Source organism: Triticum aestivum, chromosome 5B (assembly GCF_018294505.1).
Source record: "Triticum aestivum cultivar Chinese Spring chromosome 5B, IWGSC CS RefSeq v2.1, whole genome shotgun sequence".
NCBI classification, from domain to species: domain Eukaryota; kingdom Viridiplantae; phylum Streptophyta; class Magnoliopsida; order Poales; family Poaceae; genus Triticum; species Triticum aestivum.
Genome location: NC_057807.1, coordinates 466,734,023 through 466,740,963, shown reverse-complemented (window position 1 = coordinate 466,740,963; position 6,941 = coordinate 466,734,023).

Below are 6,941 nucleotides of genomic sequence, written 5' to 3'. Positions count from 1 at the left end.
CCGACATTGGTGCTTTCATTGAGAGTTCCTCTGTGTCGTCACCGATAGGCTTGATGGCCTCTTCAATCGACAACGACGCAGTCCTGGGTGAGACTTTTTTCCCCGGACAGATCTTCGTATTCGGCGGCTTGGCACTGCGGGCCAACTCACTTGGCCATCTGGAGCAGATCGAAAGCTACGCCCCTGGCCGCCAGGTCAGGTTTGGAATCCTAAACTTCACGGCCAATATCCGCGGGGACTTGATCTTCGATGGATCTGAGCCACAGCCGAGCATGCCGTGCTGTCACGATGGGCACAACCTAACTCTGCCGTCGAACACCACCTTGGAGGCCGCACACAAATCCGCTCCGACCCATAGTCCGGAGCCGACCGCACAGATCGAGGACGGATGGCTGGACACCGCCTCGGGAGCTGCAACTTCTATGGCGACGGAGCCGAACACTTACCTTGTCCCGCATAAAGCTCATGACTCCGAGGTGCCGGACTCTCTGCCGGACTCCGAACCTCCTGCGCCCCTGCCAGTCGAATCCGATTGGGCGCCGATCATGGAATTCACCGCTGCGGACATCTTTCAGCACTCACCCTTCGGCGATATCTTAAATTCGCTGAAGCATCTCTCGCTATCCGGAGAGCCCTGGCTGAACTACGGCCAGGATGGTTGGGACGCAGACGACGAAGAAATTCAGAGCCCACCCACCACCCACTTCATAGCCACCGTCGACGATCTAACCGACGTACTCGACTACGACTCCGAAGACATCGACGGTATGGACGACGATGCCGGAGACTATCAAGAACCAGTGCCTACAGGACACTGGAAGACCACCTCGTCATACGACATATACATGGTGGACACCCCAAAAGATGGGGACGGCGAAGAAGCAACGGAGGCCGATTCCTTAAAGAAACAACCCAAGTGCCGACGTCAGCGGCGCCGCTCTAAATCCTGCCACAGCAAGAATAGAGATTCTGGCACAGGAGATAATAACACCCCAGAAAGTGCTGAAGACAACTCCCTCCAGCATGATCCAGCGCAGGAGGAGGCAGAAGCAAGCCCTCATGAGAGGGCGGCAGACGAAGAGGTCGAGGATGATAATTACTTACCTCCCTCCGGAGACGAGGCAAGCCTCGACGACGACGAATTCGTCGTGCCTGAGGATCCCGTCGAACAAGAGCGTTTCAGACGCAGGCTAATGGCCACGGCAAACAGCCTAAAGAAAAAGCAGCAACAGCTTCAAGCTGATCAAAACCTGCTGGCCGACAGATGGACCGAGGTCCTCGCGGCCGAAGAGTATGAACTCGAACGCCCCTCCAAAAGTTACCCAAAACGCAAGTTGCTCCCCCGACTAGAGGAGGAAGCGTACAAACCTGCATCACCAGCGCACAATACGGCAGACCGACCACCTCGTGGCCGCGACAGAGAGGCATGCAAGCCCTCCACCAAAACCGTACCCCGGCATCGCTCAAAAAGCATGAAGCCACGGGGGAATGCGCTGGACTTGCGGGATATATTGGAGGACAAGGTAAGACAATCCCGATCTATCTATGGATCACGTGGGCGCCCCAAGACCCACGACGAATACCGTCGCGCTGGATACAACTACTCCGGCCGGGCCGAACATAGCAGACAACGCTCTATCGAGCTACGTCGCGATATTGCTCAATACAGAGGCGCCGCGCACCCACTATGCTTCACTGACGAAGTAATGGATCGTCAAATCCCTGAAGGTTTAAACCCGTTAATATCGAATCCTACGATGGCACAACAGACCCCGCGGTTTGGATTGAGGATTATCTCCTCCATATACATATGGCCCGCGGAGACGATCTTCACGCCATCAAATATCTCCCGCTCAAGCTTAAAGGACCAGCTCGGCATTGGCTTAACAGCCTGCCCGCAGAGTCAATTGGATGCTGGGAAGACCTGGAAGCCACATTCCTCGACAACTTCCAGGGCACGTATGTGCGACCACCGGACGCAGATGACCTAAGCCACATAATCCAGCAGCCAGATGAATCGGCCAGGCAATTCTGGACACGGTTCTTAACAAAGAAAAATCAAATCGTCGACTGTCCGGATGCAGAGGCCCTCGCTGCCTTCAAACATAACATCCGCGACGAGTGGCTGGCCCGGCACCTAGGATAGGAAAAGCCGAAATCCATGGCAGCCCTCACATCACTCATGACCCGCTTCTGTGCGGGAGAGGATAGCTGGCTAGCTCGCAGCAACAACCTCAGCAAAAGCGCTGGCAGTCCGGACACCAAGGACCGCAATGGCAGGTCGCGTCGAAACAAAAACAAACGCCGCATTAACGACGACAGCAATAAGGATACGACAGTCAACGCCGGATTCCGAGGCTCCAAGCCCGGTCAACGGAAGAAGCCATTCAAAAGAACCACTCCGGGCCCGTCCAATTTGGACCGAATACTCGACCGCTCCTGTCAAATACATGGAACCCCCGACAAGCCAGCTAACCACACCAACAGAGATTGTTGGGTATTCAAGTAGGTAGGCAAATTAATCGCCGAAAACAATGACAAGGGGCTACACAGCGATGACGAGGAAGAGACCCGGCCGCCGAACAACAGAGGACAAAAGGGATCCCCCCCTCAAGTTCGGACGGTAAACATGATATACGCAACGCATATACCCAAGAGGGAGCGGAAGCGTGCACTAAGGGACGTATACGCGATGGAGCCAGTCGCCCCAAAATTCAATCCATGGTCCTCTTGCCCGATCACTTTCGATCGAAGAGACCATCCGACCAGTATCCGCCATGGCGGATTCGCCGCATTGGTTTTAGACCCAATCATCGATGGATTTCACCTCACGAGAGTCCTGATGGACGGCGGCAGTATCCCGAACCTGCTTTATCAGGATACAGTGCGCAAGATGGGCATAGACCCTTCAAGGATTAAACCTACAAAGACAACCTTCAAAGGCGTCATACCAGGTGTCGAGGCCAGTTGTACAGGCTCAGTTACACTGGAAGTGGTCTTCGGATCCCCGGATAATTTCCGAAGCAAGGAGTTAATCTTCGACATAGTCCCGTTCCGCAGTGGCTATCACGCTCTGCTCGGACGAACCGCGTTCGCAAAATTCAACGCGGTGCCGCATTATGCATACCTTAAGCTCAAGATGCCAGGCCCTCGTGGAGTCATCACGGTCAATGGAAACATGGAACGCTCCCTCCGAATGGAAGAACATACAGCGGCTCTCGCGGCAGAAGTACAGAGCAGCCTTTTAAGGAAATTTTCGAGTCCGACCGTTAAACGACCGGACACGGCCAAACGCGCCCGGAGCAACATCAACCAAGACCACCTGGCACGTTCCGAGCACGCGTAGCAATGCGGCCTCAACCCCAGCCCTCGCACAATTGTAAGACAAACTCTCCGCGTACATAATTACGCCCGGGAGATACCATGGGCATAGGGGGAGAGGCACAACCACAACAGACCCAGAGTGCGGTTCGACCACACCAGGGGCTCCCAAGTGTGTCTCTCTTTTTATCTTTTATTTCTCTCTTTTTTATATAGAACTCTGTCCGGTGGCGAACCTGCCGAACTCATGATGCAACAGCCAGGGAGGGACAAAGGCTGCGACGAACACTCAGGTGGTATCCATTACGAGCATTAAATTTGTTAAATACACCATTCCGCGGCCTACCCCTGGAGGGAGACGCCTTTAATTCGTCCAATCCCTTGCTTTCCGCACTATTTGTATCATTCCGCACTCATAGCAGATCTTCTCGAATAAAATGCAGCACCTTTTGCCCATAATTGCATTACCTTATATATATATATGTTCATTTACGACATGTTGCATCCGTGCATTTTGGTACGGCCAAATACACCAGGGGCTTATGTTCCCCGCATTATGGTGTGATAAAGTCCGAACACTTTCACAAGTGCGGCACCCCGAACTTATAGCATTATATGAATCGGCTCCGAATCATGTCTTGGGTCAATAGTTGGGTTTGCCCGGCTCCCATGTTTGGCACCTTACGTTCCGTTCTATCGGCTAAGGTAGCACTGGGAGAACCACTGCGATTGCGCCCCGGTTGAGCCGGGTTAACGCCTCAGTGGAGAAAGCTAAAACTGACTGTCATGATAAGGCGAGAGACTGGTCGCTGTTCGAGAGGTCTTTTCGGGTCCTTAAAGACCTACGCCGCTTCGAGCGAAGTACCGGATAATGTCCGATGAAGGTGTGGATAGCGCCCCGAATTCGGTCTTCCAAATACTAGGGGCTTCGCTGAAATTTAAAATTATAGAATTCTATGGCTAAGTGAGAGTGTTCAAGCACCATAAGTCCGGTTGCCTTGTTCGTTGTGTTGAGCGCCTCCCTAGATGGACCCAAAAATGGGAACAAGAGTGCTCAAGTTTATCCCGATATCCCAGCACTCGTGGCATGGGGGCTGAAGCCGACGACTTGCCATCTCTCAGATTTAATAACGTCCGCACAGAAGGTAATATTTTAAATTAACAAGCGTTGCTTAGCGCATATGAACAAAGTTTTCAGCGCACAGGATAACACATTGCGAATTTACTCAATAATTACATCCCTGGGGCACTCATCCGCAATCTTGCGGGCACCCTTCAGGACAGTCTTATAGTACATCTCGGGCGTACGATATTCCTTGCCCGCTGGTGGCGCGTCAGTGATTAGCTTCTCCGCATCCAGCTTGCCCCAATGCACCTTTGCGCGGGCAAGGGCCCGACGAGCACCTTCAATACAGGGGGAGCGCTTGATAACCTCCACCCAGGGGCACGCATCCACCAACCGTCGCACGAGGCCGAAGTAGCTCCCAGGCATGGCCTCTCCAGGCCACAGCCGGACTATGAGGCCCTTCATGGCCTGCTCGGCCACCTTGTGGAGCTCAACCAGCTGCTTCAGCTGGTCTCTAGGGGGCACCGGATGGCCGGCCTCAGCATACTGAGACCAGAAGACCTTCTCCGTTGAGCTCCCCTCCTCGGCTTGGTAGAATGCGGCGGCATCAGACACACTGCGAGGCAGATCTGCAAACGCCCCTGGAGTGCTCCGGATTCGGGTAAGTAACACGTAATTTACATTCACATGCTTGCTTTGCATGAAAAATGCCTTACCCGCTGCTATCTTCCTCACCAACTCAATCTCCTGAAGGGACTTATGGGCATCGACCTTGGCAGTTTTGGCACTTTCGAGAGCCGAGGCAAGCTCGGACTCTCGAGTCTTTGAGTCACGCTCCAAACTCTCATGCTTTTCCATGAGAGCCTGGATCTCTTGCCGAACCACCGCCACCCGCGCCTCCTGCTTTTCTCGCTCTGCCCGTTCCGCGGCCACATTGTGTTCGGCCGCAGACATGGCCTCCTTCAGGGTCGCCACCTCGTTCGTGGCCCCTGCAGTACCCATGTTATCCTTGTTATTTTTTGTCGCAACCTAAATCCTTTTCTGTAAGGTACAAGTTCAAAGTGGTGTTACTCACCTTCTTTGTCCTGGAGCTGCTTCTTGGCGCGGCCGAGCTCCTGCTCGGACCGCTCGAGCTCCTGCTTCAAAGCACCAACCTCCGCAGTCAGTGCGGCAGAGGTCAGCAGCGCAGCCTGCACCCCATATTGACATAATTTTTTAGCAACCCTACGTATATCTTCTTTTTTTTCTTCAGATCCTCAGTCCGGTTTTCTTTCCGAACACCGAACCGAGCATCAGGGGCTACTGTCTATGCGGTATTACATTGCATATTTTTAAGTTCTTACCTCAAAGCCTGATAGAAGGCTACTGCAGGCTTCGGTCAGCCCGCTCTTGGCAAGCTGTACCTTCTGCATCACCGCACTCATAATAGTGCGGTGTTCTTCCTCAATGGAAGCGCTCTGGAGCGCCTCCAACAAATTGTCCGGCGCCTCCGGTTGGACGGAAGCCGCCGGCGTCACGGTCTTGCCCTTCGTGCGAATGGGCCGTCGGCCGGACTCCGGAACCACTGCGGCTTCTGATATGGAGTCCGGCGCAAAGTCCGGGAGGACGCCTTGTGGCGCCTCCGAAGCCTCCCCCTGATGGGTCCCTTCTTGGGATGCCACCTCGGCGTCCTCGGTGTCGCGAGGGGTGGAGGCAGTCGGGATGGAGTCTACATCCGACGGAGCCAACGACCCGCTCGATGAAGCGGGGAGATCATCATTGGCCGGACTACAGGCAGCATGCGGCATCAGAATGACACTATGTGACGCAGAAAAAGAAATTATAAATAATTCAGGAATCCGGATACTTACGATCTCACCGGAGGCCTGGACCTTGAAGGCCATTCTTCCTCGCCAACGTTGATGTTGGCGGAGCTGTCCGGGGGAATAGTCCTTCCCATCTTGGACCCTTCGGCCTCCCCTCTTGGGGAAGCATTCCTCTTCCTCTCTCCCTCCTCTAGGAGAGAGTCCTCTTTCTCCTCCTCGTTTTCGGGGAGGAGTCCGCCCCGGAGTCGTCGGACACCTGAAAACGGGAACTCTTTTGAGCACCCATGGCCTCCTTCTTGGCCTTCTTCTCTGGCACCATGTGCGGTGCCGGAACCAGCAGCCTCGCTAGACGGGCGTCTACTGGGTTTTCTGGCATAGGAGCCGGGCAGATAATCTGCTCCGCCTTCCTCATCCAGTCCTATCAAAGGAAAAGAGGAAATTAAAACCCGCATAGAGTCAAACTATGAAAAGCAAGTGTCCCGTAAAGGGGTAGAATCACTTACCTCGTCGGCTTGGCGCTGCGAGCGAAATCCGCGATCTTCAGTCGTGGATGCGGGGGCTTCGGCGCCCTTAAACAGCACCCTCCAGGCGCCTTCGTACGTCGTGTCGAAGAGCGCGCTCAGCGCCTGGTGCTGTTCCGGATCGAACTCCCACAGATTGAATGCCCGCTCTTAGCATGGGAGAATCCGGCGGACGAGCATGACTTGGACCACGTTAACCAGCCTGAGCTTCTTCACCAGCTTCTAGAT